The sequence below is a fragment of the Protopterus annectens genome, chromosome 5.part1 (assembly GCF_019279795.1).
Source record: "Protopterus annectens isolate FY-2018-M chromosome 5.part1, PAN1.0, whole genome shotgun sequence".
In the NCBI taxonomy this organism is placed as follows: domain Eukaryota; kingdom Metazoa; phylum Chordata; order Ceratodontiformes; family Protopteridae; genus Protopterus; species Protopterus annectens.
This window is the reverse complement of record NC_056736.1, coordinates 778008109-778029935: the sequence shown is the minus strand read 5'-3', so window position 1 is coordinate 778029935 and position 21827 is coordinate 778008109. Positions and strand designations below refer to the sequence as shown.

The window sequence follows — 21827 nt, the reverse complement described above, 5'->3', positions numbered from 1 at the left end:
GACAATGAGTGTACAAAATATATTGTGGATGTCCAAACTATATACATATAACAATGAAAAAGTGAAAATAATGTAAGGATTAAACCTTGCATCAAGCCTGGAGTTAAAAACTCCAACTTAGAGTAGTATTTACCACTCAAGTTAACCCCCTACCCTAAGCAGCAGTACCTCAGCTACCACCTTATCAATTTAATACTGGTTATATTTAACTTAAATTAACAGCTTTCAATTCAATTATCTAGCAAGACAAGACTACACATTTGATAAAACAGCATCATATAAACTAAAATAAACTTTTTTTTTTTAAAAAAACTATTCATACCACTATATACATCTATGTAATATAATACACTTGTATTCAAATAGCGTTCAAATAATCTTGATATTAGGAAGCAAGAGGAGAGAGAGAGAAATAAAAGACGTTTAAGAGGGAGAGAGAGTGAAAGAAAGAGAGAGAGAAAAAAAAAAGGAAGGCATATTTACATATTAATTTATTCAAAGTATGTAAAAATAAATTCTAACATTCATTTAAATCAAAAACTTTGGCTAATATGGTTCAGACATTACATATATTAAGATGCATCTATTTTCTGTCATGTAAATGCAGTCAACAGCTTCCAAAAAAAAAACCTTGAATTGCTTGTATATGAGCATTTTACTCATACTCATTATTGTCAATAGAATAAAATATTATATTTATAGAAATTGTTATAAATCATACTGCATAGTTGTGCAAATTCTCAGAAACACTTGCATTATTGTAAAAAAAGCCATCTGTATTTTGTATGTCTATACTACTGCTTTAAAATATATCACATGACAATTTCTTCCAGAATAGAGTTATAAAGTTATTTATGCTTGTCAATCAGATGAATTAAATGAGTTATAGTAATGTATATGTTTGGAACATAAGTTTTTAACAGATTAGTATGCTGCAGTCAAGTAGATTTTCAAAAACACTTGAATAAATGTTTCATTTTCTATGCCTTCTAAAATAAGACATTTACTTACTACAAGAAACTGCATCATTTAAAATCATTATAACTGACATATTTTATGAATTATAACATAGATATTTAAGTAATTATATAAAATAACTCACATTTAAATGTTAAAGAGTTCATTTTCCTTCACATAGTCGCATTTGCATCAGTTCTACTTCCTGGTAGAGTGTTCTTCCTGAATCTGTGATGTGTCAGTGTGATATCTGGGTCAAAGGTCAGATTGACTGCTTTCAGCTTCTCTGTGAGAATTCTGAGAGTTGAAGCTTTAAAACAACTCGAGGACACTGTTCATGAGGTAGCACACATCCCAGATTGTCTCCCTTAACATTTTGGCAGGAAACTTGTTAAAAACTAGTGACAAATATTAATTTAGCAGTGTAAATGCATCTAAACATGACAAAACCTTCGCGTTGTATTTTACAGGTTATTACAGCCTCTATGTAAGTGAAATTAAGCCCAAAGTTATTAATAAGTAATAAAACTCAATATTTTTGTCCCAACTCAATTTTTATGCAAATCTTATTATTTACTGTGTCTATATGATCAAAAGCATTTCTATATATTAATAAAAAAAAAAAATAAAGAGAAAGAATAAAGAAAAGAAAAAGAGAGTAGAAAATAAAAGAGTGTAAAGCAGAAATAAAAAAATGTAAGAGAAAGCTATAAGAAGTATATACAATGGAATATTACTTACTGTTTATATTAATAGAGTTAAAAATAAAACATTATTTACTATTATTTAGTTCTAATTATTATTAGTTAAAGCATGACAGATTATTTACAAACAAGCATAAGCAGTATAATCAAGAAAGTATAATTAGGAATAGCATTTGAAGAACATATAAACTTTACAAGGAATAAATATGTTATTATTCCATTTATCATATTTTCATTACTCTTCTCTCCCTGCCCTCCCCCACCCTTTACCCACTACATAATCTAAATAGAATGTCATTGTTTAAACAAAGAAAAGAAGAAAATGAGAAAAAAAAGAAAAAAATGTATCAAATTACTGACCTTACTTCTCTTTTTCAGAAAGAGAAACAAATTGAATAATACCTTGTTATTAGTTCCTCAGATATTTTGACTGGTTATGAAACAAAACATTTCTTTGCACACAGAGAATAACTTTGATTAAATCTTTTCAGAATATTTGTGGCTTTCTGGAAATGCAGGAACTATATTTAAAAGATTAATAATGAAGTAAAATGATGAGAGAAAAAAAGAAAAAAAAACATAGAACAAATCATTTGTTTTTTAGTCTCTTCTTCTTCTCTGAAGTCTTCCACGAAGTTTCAGTTGCCAGTCTTTTTAATGAAGGACTAGCCCATTCCATTTCCTCTATTTTATCCAAAATCTTATTTTTTTGATAAACAGTAAAGCAGAGTCTAAGTCATCAAAAATTTTAGGACCATCAGGAAGGAAGATTTTTAGCTTGGCAGGAAACAGAAGGTATGTTTTAAACTGTGCTTTTTAAGCTCCCTTATTAGTGGCAGAAAAACTTTTCTTTTAGCTATTACCAAGGAAGAATAGTCATTGTCAAAACGCACAGTTGTCTCATTAATCTTAACAGGAGCTTTAGCCCAAGCAAATTTAAGAACCATCTCTTTATCAAAAGATGATAGAAATCTAACTATAACTGATCTAGGATAGTTTTGTTAGAGTTAGTATTAGCTATAGATCTATGTGCTCTTTCGATACCAAAAGATAATGCTTCTGGTAAGTCTAAAGTTTTAGGGAGCCATGTTGTTAAAAAAGAAGTAATATTGTTACCTTCAATATTTTCTGGCAGTCCAAAAATCCTAATGTTATTGCCGAGATCTATTTTCCAGGTCATCCAGCTTTGTTTGTAAATGTGTATTTTGTTTCAGCAGAAACTCAATGTTGATTTCCTCTTCTTGGATTCTATTTTCCATGTCATTTACAGCTTCTTCTATGCCTGTCATCTGGATCTTCTGTTGTTGCAGGTCTATATGTAACAAGTCTATTTGTTTTGTAGTTTTTTCTATGAAGGTATCAATTTTAGTATCCATTTTATCCATCTTAGCAGTAAGTTGCTGGATTATAGTTATCAGAGACTGAAGTTCTTTCTTGATGCTGGAGTCTTGAGAATTTGTCTTACTGGAACTCATTTCAGACTGATAAACTGACAGGAAAATTTCCAAAGTGATTTCTGACAGGAATATTGTTAAAATTTCCTTTCTTTTTTAGATATAGTTCAAGAACTATATAAAACAAACATATTTAGAAAGAAAATTACTTCAAAAAATAATTTTTAAGTAATTAATTCCTATCAGTGTAATGAAATTGGTGGAGCTGAAGAAATCTGCTGCTACCCTGTGTTCATCCTTGGCCACGCCCCTTCTCAATACTTTCTGGTAGCTATTTAAACAATGGGAAGCAGCCAGCGTTAACATGAAAATCTAGTTGCGATAATACGTAAATACCTAATTTTGTTTGTGAAATGTTTTGTATTTCACACAGACTGAGCCTAAAATTGGTCAGTTTTGATCAGTGCACTACCCTCCATGAATAAATAAAATAAAATATGGAGTATGTAGAGATATGATGGATGGTGCCATTTTACACCAGCCATTGGACTTCTCTAGATTCATTGTGAGACCTATTGACCACAGCAGACATTGTGAATGATTGCACTAAAGAAACAGAAGAAATATTCTTAATAACTGCTACAAGCTTATCCACATAACTGAGTACAGCAAGTCACAAACCATCCAAGTCAAATTCCTATTACCAGCAAGGCATTCCATGACTGAACTGAAAAACAGGAAAAAATAACTAAACCAAAAAGTAAGGGGTTGAGAGGACATTTTCCACTAACAAAAATCCACCTGATGACAGAAATAAAAAGCAGTAATTACTAAACCAGAAAGCAGTTAGCATTCTTATAGTATCTTAATCTAATTCTGTTACTGCACAGCAGAACTCAGAAAAGTAATAAGCCGGTCCGTAGAACTCAACTATCCCTTTACTAAAGGAAGCAAAGCACTGTTACCTGAGTATAAATATACATCAGATAATAAAGAAATGCGACACCCAGTTCATACTGATGGAAAATATAAGTAAAAGGGTTAACATAATTTGTAATGCGTCTTCGTAGTACTGAATCCTATTAGCTCACCTAAAGCTTTGCCCTGTTCAATACTCTCACAAGTCTCTTGAAATAACAATAATCTTTATATATTCCTACCAAGGTGGATAAAGCTGATAAACTTCACCATGCAAAGCAGATAATATGACTTTACAGTGTCTTTTCTGTAAGTATTCAGTAACATCTTGAAATATGTTTTAAATAGTGCCAACCACCAGTACTTCCCAAGGGGTTTCTAGTCCCCCCTTTTCCTAAGGAACTTAACAAAATTTTCTTCTGAGGCTTTATTTAAAGCAAATAAGCATCATTCAGTAGACACCTGCAAAGTGTCAACTAAATGAGCATCTGACAAGAGTCTACAGAAACCATAACACATCCTATCACTACTGAGAACTATCCATAGCAACAGCATTCTTCACAGCATTAACTTACACTAACGTAAAGCTTTGAGGTTTCCCCATTTTAAGGTCAGGAATTTATCCTAAGAAGGACAATAATCTCACTTCACTCTCCTATGCTGTTTTATGCCCAACACCGGGAATTTGTTACCTTTTCCTTGTAGCCCTGGCTCTGGCCAGGCACATCACTTTATTTCTTTTCACAGTTCTACCTTATAACAAAGTTACATGGTTACAGTTTAAAGACATGCATGTGGAATGTTTCTCCATGGGCCTCTGCTAAAAATAGGCTCTGTCCTAATCGGACTTTCCCGGTCAACAAATGTTAAATAAAATAAATAAAGGAGTTGCTGAATTTGTTTCCCATCCCACTAAGTCCAGGCACTGGACAGCCACAACAATTTGTTCTTTATTCCTTTTTATAGTTTTGCCTTGTAACAAAGCAATTGCTGTGCTGGAACCATCATCATCCGCTTTGTAGGTTCACCATGTTTTAAGTTCATGAACACAACAACATTGGTGGAAAGGTAGGAACAGGCTGGTGATTTCTTTTTGTATTGCTTTACTTCAATTCTGCTCTCTTAGCCACTGTATTTTATAAATTTGTGGACACATTACCTTACTGTTTTGATTAGTTTCTAACTTTCTTCTTCAGTTCAACATTCAGAGTTGAAATAATCATGTCAGTAAAAGCATCAAACATAAATTAAAACTCACTTTAAGCAACTGTCCTGTTGATGATTCTCATTTCAAGAACAGAAGCTTAAAAATTTGTTTCTGATGAGGCAAATGCCTTTCTTTGGTGTTGCTCTTCAGTTATTTGCTTTAAGTACCTAAACAAAATATAAATTATTTGGAGGAAGAACACAGAATTGTAAAATAAAACAGTGTAATGTAGCACAACCAGGTTCTGTGATGAGAATGCCTGAATTTCCTCCTATCTGCTGTGAGATGAGATGCAGTGAAACAAGTCATGCTTCAATGTGGACTCCAGAGCGCAAAGACATTTGATAAATAAAGCAGACAGTACAGCATTAGTGAGTACTAGTGCTTACAAACATTAACTTAAAAGCAGAGCTGCAGTAACTACAGAGGGATAAAATTGATCAGTCACAGCTTGAAGTTATGGGAAAGAGTAGTGGAAGCTAGGTTAAGAAGAGAGGTGATGATTAGTGATCAGCAGTATGGTTTCATGCCAGGAAAGAGCACTACAGATGCAATATTTGCTCTGAGAGTGTTGTTGGAGAAATACAGAGAAGGTCAGAAGGAGTTGCATTGTGTCTTTGTGGACTTAGAGAAAGCATATGACAGGGTGCCTAGAGAGAAGTTGTGGTATTGTATGAGGAAGTCAGGAGTGGCGGAGAAGTATGTAAGAGTGGTACAGGATATGTATAAGGGTAGTGTGACATTGGTGAGGACTGCGGTGGGAGTGACAGATAAGTTTAAGGTGGAGGTGCGATTACATCAAGGATTAGCTCTGAGCCCTTTCTTATTTGCAGTGGTGAAGGACAGGTTGACAGATGAGATTAGACAGGAGGCCCCATGGACTATGATGTTTGCAGATGACATTGTGATATGTAGTGAGAGTAGGGACTAGGTTGAGGAGACCCTGGAGAGGTGGAGATATGCTTTAGAGAGGAGAGGAATGAAGTTCAGCAGGGCTAAAACAGAATATATGTGTGTGAATGAGAGGGAGGGTAGAGGAATGGTGAGGATGCAGGGAGTAGAGTTGGTAAAGGTGGATGAGTTTAAGTACTTGGGATCAACAGTTCAGAGTAATGGTGAGTGAAAAAGAGAGGTGAAGAAGAGAGTACAGGCAGGGTGGAATGGGTAGAGAAGAGTGTCAGGAGGAATTTGTGACAGAGGGGTACCAATAAGAGTGAAAGGGAAGGTCTACAAGAGGGTAGTGAGACCAGCTATGTTATATGGGTTGGAGAGAGTGGCATTGAGAAAAAGGTAGGAGTTTGAGCTGGATGTGGCAGAGTTAAAGATGTTAAGATTTGCACTGGGTATGACAAGGGTGGACAGGATTAGGAATAAGTATATTAGAGGGTCAGCCAGGTTGGAAGGTTTGGACACAAAGCCAGAGAGGCAAGATTACGTTGGTTTGGACATGTGCTGAGGAGAGATGCAGAGTATATTGGGAAAAAGATGCTAAGGATGAAGCTGCCAAGTAACAGGAAAAGAGGAAGGCCTAAGATAAGGTTTATGGATGTGGTGAGAGAGGACATGCAGGTGGTTGGTGTGACAGAGCAAGATGCAGAGGACAGGAAGAAATGTAAACAGATGATCCGCTGTGGCGACCCTTAATGGGAACAGCCGAAAGAAGATGATGAGTGCTTACAAACATTATTTAAAATGAACTGGTAATTTGTCCTGCAGAGAATATTCCAGATCAATTGAGAGTTTTTAGCCATGCAGGCAGTAAGCCATTTTCATTCACAGGCTATAGCTGTTCCAAGTTAGTAATAAAATAACATGTTACATTACCGAAAAGTTCCTTGTTCTTTCCTGTTTCTCAGTATATAGGCAGAATTTAAGCTATGCTGTTAATTTTGTCTGCTGCCCAGAGTCTGACTGAAAACAACATAAATCTAAGGACACAGCAATAGATATGTGCTCCCATCCCCACTGTTTTAACATTTCCTCTTCTGTCTTCTGTAATGTGCTTCACTTTTGCCCCTCACTATCTCTTATCAAATATTATTTTAATTACTTAATGAGGTTGGAGACCAGTGTCAGATGCTTTAATATGGAATGTATTTTACAGATTGTGTGTGTGTGTGTGTGTGTGTGTGTGTGTGTGTGTGTGTGTGTGTGTGTGTGTGTGTGTGTGTGTGTGTGTGGTGTGAATGCAAAGCCATCATCAGAATGCTTGTAATAACAGCAGTAACAGTGAACCTTTAAGAACCATTATACCACAAAATGTGTAATTTGCCCTCCAGCAAGCACCTCTGACACTTCGATATAGATTGTTTAATACAGACTCACATTATTTATTATTTATTTTACATTTGTTAACCGGGATGGTCCGACTGGATACATGTCCTTTTTCAGCGGAGGCCCGGGGAGAAAAGCTCCAACAGAGTTACATTGATAATTAGGTACAGTAAATGAGCTGAAAGAACTTAACAAAAACATAGGCTATTTACATACAAGTACAAGACTGCCATTACTATTTCTGAGATTACTACAAATGTAACATTATTAACATATTAGCAAGGACGGTAGGCAGTATAATGACATAGAGTTAGACAGGATACATATTTCTTTATCACAGTATACAAAGTACTTATCATCTTAGCTAGTTGTTTATGTTTTAGTTAATGGCACAGAGCTAGTCTGGGTTTGAGCAAGGACATAGCCAGTGTGACTTGAAGTGGAGTTTTAGACTATTTTTGAATTGACTTAGAGAAGTTGCAAGCATGATGTTATTTGGGAGAGAGTTCCATATTTTACCAGTGGTGTTGGCAAATAGCGTGTCACCACCTAGGTTGAGAGATTTAGTTGTTTGGACAAGGAGTCTATTTGCTGAGTGAATAACCTTTCACTTCATGCTGTCAGGAGCTGCAGTTACAAACAGGTCTGAAGACAGTGTTATATGACTAGCTGTTAGCGGTAATGAATACGGAGGAAGTATTTTACAACAATGTGGTCGGTAATGAATACGGTGGAAGTATTTTACAACAATGCTTTATGTTTCTCAGCACTAATGCTTGTTGATAGCAACTGTTACAATTTTATTGCACACACTTTATCAACTGCCTTCAAACTGCCTTGATTTTGGCATAGTAGTTAAGCTATTTGTGCCATTCTAGTTCAGTATGCGTCCTCCACCCATCAAATAAAAACAGATAAGTGTGAACCTGGTTTACTATTTGTACAGTCTTACAGGCAAATGATGAAAAAACATAATTTTTTTATCTTGCCATGAATTACTGCTCCTCCCAAAGCTATCTGCAGCAAAACAAGTACTCATTCCTAATTTTATTTATTTATTTTTTATCCTTGTCTGCCCTCATGGGGATAGATATCCTGATTCCTTTGCAATCCTAAATCTGTCCCATAATGCACTATGAGAACTCAGACTGTGAGACTAAGTAGCCCTACCATTTGTTGTCAGACTACACTTCCATTGACTTAGAATGGAACACCTGGAAACAACTGCCAAGTTTGAGAGTCTGCAGCGCATGTCATTGACTGGTCTGTACTGAATGTTACAAATGTTGTTCCCAGTGATGTACTACACATTCTCTGAAAGAAGCTTGTAAAAGTGTCAACAAACTACTGAGATAAGAAAGACTTACAAAGAGCAGTTTTGAAAGTTTCAGTTCCTGGCAAAGTTATTCCTTCCATCTTCCTTCTGTGGGCTAGAGTCTCACATTTCCAGCTTAGCTACAATGTACATCAAACCAATCACAGCCTGGTGTGCCACTAAAATGGTTCCCTCATATGTCTCTTCACTTCTGAATAGCATTTCCCAGGAATTATTTCTAAAAAAAAAAAAAAAAAGCACACACATCAATCCAGAGTTTAGGCCAGTCTAGCCATTTCTTAAAATGTGAACAGTAAAATATTCTATTTGAATTGCATTCTGGCTGCTCGTATAGTTATCTTTGCATAGTTATTATGTTATAGCATAACCTGAACTATGTTATTTAATGCCAAGCTTTAGATATCAATAAAACTATTTTTTTTTTCTTTTTAACAATGACCTCCCAAGCCTCTTTTGTGACCTAGTACTTTCTGCTACTGTTCCTTTATGTAGCTTGTCTTAGTTGTATACTTGTAGCATATCTCTCATCCTCTTAGCAACAGACTCATGGAGAAAGCTTCCAAATCAGATACTTTTAAAAATAGCACTACTACTGATTTATTAAGCTCACAAAGTAAGACTACATGAAATGGCATTCATTTAGACAAAAACACAGTCTTTAATTGCAATGAATGTCATTATTTGTTTATGAGAATGTGAAGAATGCTGAGAAGTGATCCAGTCCTCCTCATCTGTTCTCCATTGCAACTACCCCAGATCAGACAGGTATGTATATACACAAGTACTGAAACCGTACCAGCACCTGAAACATTGATACCATACATCAGACAGGGTACTCAAACAATTTTATTCTTAATCTCTAGATTTGAAACAAAGACCACAGAAATACCTCACAAAGAGGGTTACTGGCCTCAAACAGATGCCCTATGCAGACCATCTCAAAAAACTACAGCTTTACTCTGTCACATATCACCTACTCAGGGGCGATCTCTGCCTAACATACAAAGCTATGTCAAACCCAGAGCTGTTGGACATGCTCCACTTAAAGAAATCCCAATCCCTCCTTGCTACACGCTCTAGGGACCTAAACCTTGTCACCACAATAAAAAGAACATGCTGAAGGGATAGATTCCTATCCCAGAGACTTCCCATACTCTGGAACAGACAACCTATCTATGTCAAACAGAGCTCCTCATTAGCACTCTTCAAGAAAAAATATTGATGATTGGATGGGAAATGGGAAATTCACCCCAGAGATCACTTCTGTGGCTCTGCTCGACAGGGGCACAGGAAAATAATTTTCTTGGGTGGCGAAAGCCAGGGTACATTTTTTTGGCTAGGCTTATATAGGCCCTAGGGCCAGTAGCCTAGTACCTACCTATGAACCTAAGAGTGAGAAGGTCATACTGAAAAAACAATCAGTAAAAACTAAATGAAAACTCCAGCCAAGCTAGGACTTCCAATGAGTGACCTCCCAAACCTCCTGTAACAGAGGCACATGGGATATATGCAAATGACCCTTATAAACATCAGGTGTTTCAGCTATATGGCGATTCTGATTACCCGTGACTTTTATGTTTGACGTTGTTTTAATGGACAATTTCAGGCCAATAAAAACCAAACCCCACTAGCTATGGCTATACATATTTGGTCTTGTTATGATCTCGTCAGCATAGCACAAGCAGAGCGTTTGACTAAGCATAAGAAACACAGGGTTGTTATACCCAGCTGATGTCCATTATCATTAGGGTGACTGCAAAATATCCCAACTAACAAATTAAAACAAAGAGTGAGAAGGTCACACTGAAAAACCAATCAGTAAAAACTAAATGAAACTCCAGCCAAGCTAGAACTTCCAATGAGTGACCTTCCAAACCTCCTGTAACAGAGGCACATGGAATATATGCAAATGACCCTTATGAACATCAGGTGTTTTAGCTGTATGGCGATTCTGATTGCCCATGACTTTTAGGTTTGAAATTGTTTTAATGGAAATTTCAGGCCAATAAAGCCAAACTCCACTAGCTATGGATATGCATATTTCAGCCTTGTTATGACCTCATCAGCATAGCACAAGCAGAGTGCTTGACTAAGCATAAGAAACACAGGGCTGTTATACCCAGCTGATGTCCATTATCATTAGGGTCACTGCAAAATATCCCAACTAACAAATTAAAACAAAGAGTGAGAAGGTCACAATGAAAAACCAATCGGTAAAAACTAAATGAAAACTTAGGTCAATTTAAAACTAGACTCAAACAACATTTGTCACTTAACTGGCTATGTCAATGTATCAAGCCTGGCTAACTCTCTCTAGAATGTGTAAAAATTTGTTAACCAGTTTACTGTGTAATTTAATTTAATCCTGACTTACACTCAGGATTAACTCTAACCTGTGAAATTTGTTTAACTTGCTTATTTATGTAATCTCTGTAAATAGTCTGTTTATTATATGTAATGTTGGTATCATGTAATGCTGGGACTGCTTACCCTTGGAGCTTTTCTCCCCGGGCCTCCGCTGAAAATGGACATGCATCCAGTCGGAGTATTACGGTCAACAAATGTAAAATAAAATAAAATAAAACTCCTGCCAAGCTAGAACTTCCAATGAGTGACCTCCCAAACCTCCTGTAACAGAGGCACATGGAATATATACAAATGACCCTTATGAACATCAGGTGTTTCAGCTATATGGCAATTCTGATTGCCCATGACTTTTACGTTTGAAGTCGTTTTAATGGACAATTTCAGGCCAATAAAGTCAAACCCCACTAACTATGGATATACACATTTCAGCCTTGTTATAACCTCATCAGCATAGCACAAGCAGAGTGTTTGACTAAGCATAAGAAACACAGGCCTGTTATACCCAGCTGATGTCCATTATCATTAGGATGACTGCAAAATATCCCAACTAACAAATTAAAACAAAGAGTGAGAAGGTCACACTGAAAAACCAATCAGTAAAAACTAAATGAAAACTCCAGCCAAGCTAGAACTTATAATGAGTGACCTCCCAAACCTACTAACTCCAGGGTTGCACTACCGTGGGGAAAAGGCCATATATAACTTTCAGTGAAATGTGTTTCAGTGAATTGTGTTTTCAGTGAATTGAGCTTTCAGTGATTTGTGCACAGTCATTTGACTTTCAGTCAAATCTGCTTTCAGTGAACAGTCCTAGACCCATATATATATATACACATATATATATATATATATATATATATATATATATATATATATATATATATACACATGGGTCTACTTCTGTTCTTCGAAAACACACTTCTATAGCCGAGACCCACTTTAATGAAAGTGCACTTTCGCATAAATCAGTTACCTGAAGCACGGTACAGTAGCCATAAGGCAATACATCCTTTTCTCTACTGTAGTATGGTCTTGCAGTTAGTATATATAAGTAGCGAAGCTGTGTCCGACAATATTCAGATCAGTCTTTTGTTAGATACTGCCGTTTTTAAACTTATTCCTCGCCTTACACAGATAGTTTTTCAGCCCTTCTCCCTGTGGGGGAGGGATCCATAAGTTCCTGGTTAACCCTGTCCTGGCTGCTCTCTACTCTATTCTCCCTATCTGCTACTCCCACCCCCACCCCCTGGTTATCTTCATTAGTCAGCCCCCTCGTAGGGTGCCATCTTTAACCAAATTCCGTACTACCTGACTCACATTCATTTCCTCCTGTAGCTGTTGTACGTTCCCTACCCCTCTGTCCATTGTGCCTGCATAGCAAGTAAGTTGAGCAGTATCACATGTGTACTACAGCTGCTTTGCATTACTGTCCTCTTATTACTGTTAGCTGCTGATTTATTTGGTTATTACTGTTAACTACTGAGGTATTACTGTCCTCTTATTACTGTTAGCTGCTGATTTATTTGGTTATTACTGTTAACTACTGAGTTATTTGATGGTGTTGAGCTGTAACTGCTGTTCAGAACTCCTATATGTTTTGAGAGCTAGCTAATGTTCTAACTTACAAACTGCTTGTTTTTTTATCTTGTTTTATGAAGGTAGAGCTTTAATTGTTGACTATCTGCCAGGCATCCCGTAACTGTTTTGCAGAGGTTATTCATGTTCTGATTACATTCCTATGGCATGCTACTGTACTTAGAAGGCTTACAGGCTGGACTTTACAATTGCTTTTATAGAGGGCTAAGTGAATGCAGTTCATGTTACTGTTAGTTCATACTGAATAACACAACTCTAGAATTATAGTCCTAAAACAGCCATACTTTGTGCATTATATCCTGTGTGTATTCACTGCTGATTTATATAGCTGTTATCACTTGACTGAGGCTGTATGCTACTGCTGTTAGTCTGTGGTTTTACAGAGCTTATACTGTGTGCATATAATCAATTTTGATTATAATGTATGCAATATAATTAATTTTACTCTCCATCTCTATACCTTGCATGCTCCCCACTTCACATTCTTGTAACCTTTGCACTAATTCTGCCTTATTTACCTTTATTTTTCAGTTTGTACGGGTTTCTTTCCTGCGTGACTCCCCCACTCCCTGGGATTAACTGCATAAAGCAGTATCTACCTTCTCCACTGAAGCTGGCTATCTTAACTAAGTAAAACCTCTGGGAAGCAAGAACCTGACTCCCTCCAGCTTTTCAATTGTAATAGGTGAATTACAATTTAGTTTTTGTAAAGTGTTGAGGCTTAAAGGTGTATGCACAATAACAGTGAAGGGATCCAGAAAATTTCCACTAGACTGGGCAATAATACCTTGAATCAGCTTTACACTCACACAGTGTTCCAGTCCCAAGCATTTACTGTTTAATTTGGTAATGTTTTGCTTTTACTTTCATTATAGTTTCTATACTAATCACAACTCTCTCCATAACTGCCAGACAACCCAGTTTGTGTGCTTGCAGTGATAATTATTTAAAGTATTCCACAGCTACTCAAATCAGTCTTTTTCTCCCCGCCCTCCCCCCACAGCATCATCCTTATGTCTAACCTTACCCTCCCACACCTCTCTTCCACCTATCCTATAACCTCTTTATTTATTGTCTACAGTCACACCTTACTTCTTAACTAATCTGCCTCCCCAGCCATTCTAAATAGGGCCATATAGTGTTATCACACTACATTCAACCACCATTATGTCCCTCACTATTTTCTGTATGCTCTCTGTCCTGCCAGATACCCAACTTACCTCCTACATCCACCTGTACAACCACCACACATAGCCCACATTTACCAAGTTACTCAAACATCCACCATAGCTTATTCACAGTTAATATCTCTGTACTATCCAAAGTAAAAATTCTACCTCTCCACAGACACCCCCATTATCACACCACCACCAGCAACTATACCATTTTCAAGAAAAAACTAAGTATAGCTCACTTAATTTGGCAAAGCATTATATCCTAGTGTGGTGATGTAGATTCTAGCCCAGGTCCAACCCTCCCCAGCTCTAACAAACTTAGCAAATCTCTCTTGCTGTCAACCAAAAATGTCCAAAGCCTTAGAAACAAGATACCTGAAATCCAGGCATGGATTTTACAAAGCAAGCCTGATATTATAGCAGCTACCGAAACCTGGTTTAAATCATATGTAAAAGACACGGAGCTTCTCCCTCCAGGCTACTCATGCTTGGGAGCTGATCGGCCAAACAAGAGAGGAGGAGGAGTAGCAATACTCTTCCCTAGCAAATATTCATTAATTCTCTATTCAAAACCAGCACCCAACTTCTCCCCAGCAAAGTACTAATCTGTATATTAAAACTTAACCATGAAAACATTTGCATAATTGCTCTGTATATTCCTCCAGGAAACAACATACCAATATTAGAAAGCATACTTGCCTGGACATCCCAAAACACAGATAATGAAACCATCATCTCAGGTGATGTAAACACTGATTGGCTAGACATTGCCCACAACAATCCTTCAAAAAACATAAACCTTTACAACTTCTCTAACTAAAAGATATCACCAGACCCTACAAAAATAACATTTGGGGCTCTGCAATAGACTGGATATTAGTGTTCCACCCTAACAATATCATCACTGCAGGCATACTACCTAATACCATTAGCAAGCACCACCCAGCATATATCCTACACAAGACTACCCCAACCCCAGGGCAACACCAATACAAATCAACCAGAAATTTGACTAAGTTCCAACCATCCATATTTAATGAAACTTTAGCTAAAGTAAATTGGGAACCCCTCAAATCCCTGCCACTTAACGAGGCTGTTGAATTCTTTAACTCAACATTCCTAGACATCCTAAATAGGCAAGCAACCACCTGCCAAAAATGAATAAAACATAACCATTCAAGCTGGCTCTCAAAATCCAACAAGGAAGTCATGTCCACAAGGGATAAAATCTGGAAATCACGGCATAAAAACAAAGACCCTACAACTCTAATACAATACAAACAACTCTGTAACCAGGCAAAATGTCTAATAACTAATGATAAAAAGCCCACTGCCTCCACCTACAACACCAACATAAAAATAATCCCAAAAAATTATGGTCCTCCATCAACCAGCTATTACATCCTGGTTCTCAAAGCACCCCATCCCCTGATCCAAATAAAACCCCTACCGAACTTGCCACTCTCTTCAGTTCCTACTTCATTGCCACCATCACTAACCTAGCCACCACCTTTCCTATGGTTAAGAGCACCACCACCAAGACAGCTGATGACCAAACCATCCCAGAAAACAATCCTACAGACAACTCTAACCTAAAATTCTCCCCCATACCCACTGGCACAATAAATAAAACTTTTACTTAAGCTAAAACCCTGTACTCTGGCCCCAGACAGCCTACCACCGCACTTCCTGCAGCTAGCTGCAAACACTGTAGCTTATCCCATCAACATACTCATTAACAGATCAATTAAAGAATCCCTAGTCCCAGACATCAGGAAAAAAACTTTCATTCTCCCCTTACACAAAGGCGGTACCAACACAGACACCACAAACTTTTGGCCCATAGCAATTATCTCACCCCTTTCTAAAATACTGGAAAAATGCATCCATGCCCAACTCCTCAACCACCTGCTTGAAAATCTAATTTTATCATCCACTCAGCATGGTTTCAGACCAGGGCACAGCACCACTACAGCCCTTCTCTCCTTCCTTGATACAGTTAACCGGGCACGAGATTCTGGTAAAATAATCGCTTCTCTTTTCCTTGACCTCTCCAAAGCTTTTGATATCATTTCCCACACTATCCTCCTCTCTAAACTATTTACCCTCAACATTTCCCCACCAACCCTACAATGGTTCAATAGATATCTCTCCAATAGGCCGCAATCCACCAAATGGCAACAGTCTTACTCTCCCTTCCTCAATACTTCCACAGGGGTACCACAAGGCTCCATACTTGGCCCTGTCTTATTTAACATCTTTATTAACAACTTTCACTCCACTCTCCCACAATGCTCAGTAATCCAGTATGCTGATAACTCTACAATAATATGCACTGCAAATTTCTGCTCTGAACTCCAGCAGATCACCCAGAATGCCCTCACCTCTACTGAATCTTGGATGCTTAACAATCATCTTTGCCTAAATCAAAAAAAAACTAAACTAGTAATGTTTACCCCTAAGAAGACCACTCCCCTAGATAAAAAGACTCTTCAGCATACAAACCCAAGACAATACCACTATAGAAGTTGTCCCACACACTAAATTACTAGGAATTATTATCTGGAGTGCGGGGAGTGCCTTCTGTGTGGAGTCTGCATGTCCTCTTCGCGGTTGGGTGGGCGTTCTAAAGACATCCGTAAATGGGCGTGCCTTTGTTGAAGGTTGAACATCGAGCTGGCACCTCAGTGTTCATGAAAATCTACTGCCAATCATTAGCGGACCGGAGTTCCGCTGTGGCAACCTCTAACCGGGAAAAGCCGAAAGACAACAACAACATTATAGATGAAAACCTAAACTTTGACCTACACATAAAAAGTAATATAAAAAAAAACACACCAAAAGCTTGGTATGCTGTACAGGCACCAAAACTTTCTTAGCCTCTCTACTGCACAAACCCTTGCAACTACATTTTTATTACACTCTCTCCTTTATGGTCCCCCTCTCTTCACTAACATCCAAAATTCTACAAAATTCAAACTTGATATGTGTTACAACAGAATAGCCAAATTTGCCACCAAGGCCAAATTCTCATCCCACCACTGTAACTCACTGAAACAATTAGGCTGGTTGGAACTCCCCCACCATCTCTCATTCACCCAACTAACTACAGCACACAAAATAATCTACAGACCCACAGACTGTCCTGGTCCCTCAACTCTACTTGCCAAATACCAACCCAGCAGGCAACTAAGATCTGAAAATCATCTACTTCTAAAAGTAGAAAAGCCCACCTTACCGGCTGGTCAACTGCTCTATTCCTTCACCAAAGCCAAACTATGGAATTCACTTCCACCTTCTATAAGAAACACAGGCAGCACCACCACCTTCAAACAAATACCAAAAAATCATCTCAACTCTTCCTGGCTATGTACCTCTATGTACCTGCTCTATAACAACCCTTCCTGGCTATGTACCTGCTCTATAACAACCCTGCCTGGCTATGTACCTGCTCTATAACCTAACATCTTCCTTCTTCTTATATTATAACTAAATTCCTGTGCTTTTTATTATTAGTGACTGATGATACTTTTTACAGCTTTATTTTTTTTTTCTTTCATCACTTGTTGATACTGGCACAATAATGTTGATTAATTTATCTCCATTTTTACCACTCTGAATTCATCGGGCAACCAACTAATTTCCTGCTTTCATGTATATATTCTGTATATGTTATTGTAATCAAACCAACTAAATTCCTGACTTATGTGTATATTCTGTATATATTACTGTAACTACTATGTGTAACACTGTTTCTACTTCTGTACCAATTAATGTTTAATTTTTTTTTGCATCTATGTTCTTGTCGGAGCTTTTCTCCCTGGGCATCCACAGAAAATAGGCTCTTTTAGGCCCAGTGGACTTTCCCGGTAAACAAATTCAATAAATAAATAAAATAAATAAATAAATGTAAAACACATTTTTGCAGGGGGCAAGCTTTCCTGCCCTCCTCATGTGGGGGGCTGCACCCCCCAACACCCTTGCTACTTATATATACTAACTGTGAGATCGCACTAAAGTAGGGAAAAGGATGTATTTCCTTATCCCCAGTGTACCGTGCTTCATTTAACTGATTTACGTGAAAGTACACTTTCATTAAAGTTGGTCTTGGATATCTTTTCTTCAAAGAAGTGTGTTTTCAAAGAACAGAAGTAGACTTTATATATAACTATATATATATATATATATATATATATATATATATATATATATATATATATAGGGTCTATATTATATGTATGAAGTTTTATAACTTCGAATACCATATGATCTACACCATATGGTCGAAGTTATAAAACTTTGAATAGTGAAAAAAAAAAAAAAAGAAGAAACCCTAAAGTAAGGGTTGTAGGTAGGGGGCTAGCCCCCTGCACCCCCAAATCCCCTGCTCTTTAAATATAACAATTCAGAGACTGCACTATAATGCGGTAAAGGGAAGACCCGTTAGGTTACTTTTTTTTTTTTTAATATTCGAAGTTTTATAACTTCGACCATATGGTGTCGATCATATGGTATTCGAAGTTATAAATCTTCGTTCAAATAATATAGACCCTATATATATATATATATATATATATATATATATATATATATATATATATATATATATATTTGTAAGATCAATGAAAGAAATAGACTGCAGAAGATTAATAAAACTCAAAAAGTCAGAATCTGTACCTTGTTTTTACTGAACATCGGCTTTGCTAGACATGGAGTTTCCCACTTTTGGTTATAAACATGCAATTTCCCAGTTTTGGTTATGGTGATTTAAATGGGCATCATATTGCTTGACCCACCCTGAAGTGTGATGTAAATAGAGACACCTGAACCCTTTGTCTCTTTCTGTGCAGTAGATGGTCTAAAATGTGTGAAAGACACTAGTCCAAATAAGTAATCTTACAAGTTAGCACTAATAAACCATAAGCACTACTTACTCTTATACTCTCTATGATTACCTTGTCCCCTATTGGTCCGTTTTAATTCAGTTCCCTATATTACTCTAGCATGCCCAAAGGTCAGTCAATGGTTTCCTCTCCAGTCCAGCTGGTAAATCTGGGAATTTTGAGGCAATGTTACAACTGTCTCATGTACACGGACAACCCTCTCCTCCTCCAAACAGGTTCAAATATATGTGAGAGATGCAACCATATAGCCAAACTGGAGGCTGAGCTCTCTCATCTCAAAACTGGTGTAACCAGTCAGGAGGAGAAGGTAACTTCACACAACACAATTCCAGTATCACATAGTCCCACTACAACAGTGAACCAAACACATAAAAACAAAAACATACTCAGAGGCTCTAAATAAATATCTACCTAAGCAACAGAGACCTCCAAAGCAGACATCCAAGAAAATGCTACCCCAAAACAAAACACATACAACACGTAGCACACAAAGTCAGTGTGCCAAGCAGTCACAGCCCTTAAGGCTGAATAACACACCTGATACTATTGTAATAGGTGACTCTATTGTCAGACACACTGACGTCCCGCTCACCAGGCTGAATAAAGAGAAGGTCACAGTGAGCTGCCTGTCAGGCGCTAGGATCTGCCACATAACGCAAGCACTCAGGTCACTCCAAAGCAAATACAAATATGACTCAGTCATTGTACATGCTGGCGTGAATGACCTGAGACGTACCTCCCTCGACTACATGAAAAGAGACATAGAGGAGCTCTCTGATCATGTAGCCCAGGCCGGTATGACCCTGACCTTGAGCAGCATCTTACCCTCACCTAGAATGATGCCACAGTATAAAGACAAAATGATTGATTTTAACAACTGGCTAAAATTTTGGTGTCATTCAAAGGGGATCCAGTGTCTGTCAGCCTGGGATGACATGCTCGAGAAGCCACATTGCTTCACTAGGGATGGCTTGCAGCTGTCACCCCTGGGCTTTCGGATATTGGCAAAGGCTCTTGCTACCCCCATAGTGCCTTTTTTAGGCAAGGCTCAAAAGTCAAACCCACCTCCATAGACAGCACAAGGAACAAGAAACTAAGGGTAATGCTGCTAAATGCCAGAAATCTTAACCTCAAGATGCACGCACTCGAAGCTCTCCTCAGTATGGAGAACATCGATATCTGTGCAGTGACAGAAACCTGGTTCAAGGCTCCAGAGATCACCCCAGCACTACCAGGTTATACCTCATATCATGCTTTTCGGCCCCAAATCCCAGACCGAACCACAAAAGGAGGGGGAGTTTCCATATTTATCAAGGATATCCACACCTCCAGGTTAGTGGCATTGCACAAAGTATCGGAGACCATCCATGTGCAACTGACAGTGGGCAAGACTGCTTTTCAGTTTATAGCATCCTGCAGGCCACCCTGTCACAGTCAGGAATCCCACTCGGCTTTCCTGAAAACATTGGAGAACATGAAGATCTCTCCGAACACCATTATATTGGGCGACTTCAACTACCCAAACATAGACTGGGAGCATTACTCAAGCCCCAGCACCTTAGCCCAAAGGTTCCTGGAATTTATAAACTCAAATGCTATGGAACAACTAGTCACCACTCCCACAAGAGGGGAAAACATACTAGACCTGATCATTACCAGCATGGGGACTCTATGTTCCATACCAGAAGTATATCCCTCATTGGTAAGATCAGACCATAAATTAATTTCACTGGATATCCACATCCCGACCCCACCCCCAGCCCAGTAAACCACAGTGAAAAACTTCTCAAAAGCGAACGGCACACTTCTCAAAACCGAAGTGGAATTCTTCAAGGCCCCAGGGCCAGTGGAAACTATGGCCCAAACTGCAGAAGCCTATATAAACACATTCTACGGACATCTCCAGGAATTCATGGATCATGCTATCCCAAACAAAATCAAGACCCAATCATCCAAAGGCAGGCGTCCAGTCTGGTGGACCCCAGCCATAAATAAACTGTACAACAGAATGAGGAAGCTACTACATGATAGAGCAAAATCCCTAAAAGGGAAGGCATCTCTGATCAGTACTAGCAAAAAATTACGATCCCTCATAAAATCCTCCAAGGCCAGCTTCGAGAGAAAAATTGCACAGGACACTAAAGACAATCATAAGGCTTTTTTCAGTTATGTTAGGAACCTGGGATGCAACTCCCAGACTTGTTCTAAGTTGATTCTAAACAACAAAAAATACACTGAACCCACAGACATCGCCAATATCCTGGCAGACAGGTTCAGTGCAAACTTCTCCACCCCCTCCCCCCAAAAGAGCAAGTATCTATCCCGGCAGAGTGCAGCCTCCCAAACATCTCTGATGCTCAGGTGAAGGCCGCCCTCTCCAAAGCAAAAAAACACTGCTTCCATGAGACCAGATGGTGTCCCGGGTTGCATCCTACATGAACTCAAAGAAGAACTAATCCCTCAAGTAAAACTGCTGTACAATCTCAGCCTCACTACAGGATATGTGCCCAAAGAATGGTGTACAGCAACAGTGGTCCCACTCCACAAAGGTGGCGCCTCTACGGACCCTGGAAACTATCGCCTCATAAGCCTGACTAGCCTAGTCTGCAGGGCTATGGAGAGGATCATCATGGAACTCATAAACAAAGACATTGGGGACCTACAGGCACTAGATCCTACCCAATTTGGCTTCATCAAGGGCAGATCCTGCCTTTTGAACATGGTCGACTTCTTCGAAACAGTCACCAAGGCCACAGATGAAGGGAAGGTAGTCCACACAGCCTATCTGGACCTCGCAAAGGCATTTGACACAATACCCCACTCGGGCATCATAGATAAGCTATCCAGCCTAAATATAAACCCCTATGTCACAAGATGGGTTGCAAACTGGCTCAAAGACAGAACCCACAGAGTCAGAGTTGCTGGAGCCATGTCAGACTCGAAACCGGTCACAAGTGGCATCCCACAAGGTTCTGTCCTGGGACCTCTCTTGTTC

The 21827-nt window shown here is 38.3% G+C and overlaps 1 protein-coding gene across 1 annotated transcript in view; it reads left to right on the top strand.

Moving 5' to 3' along the window:
* LOC122803651 (cholecystokinin receptor-like) overlaps positions 1-21827 on the top strand; it is a 1370554-nt gene that overhangs the window by 962883 nt on the left and 385844 nt on the right. The gene's annotated exons all lie outside the window — the stretch shown is intronic.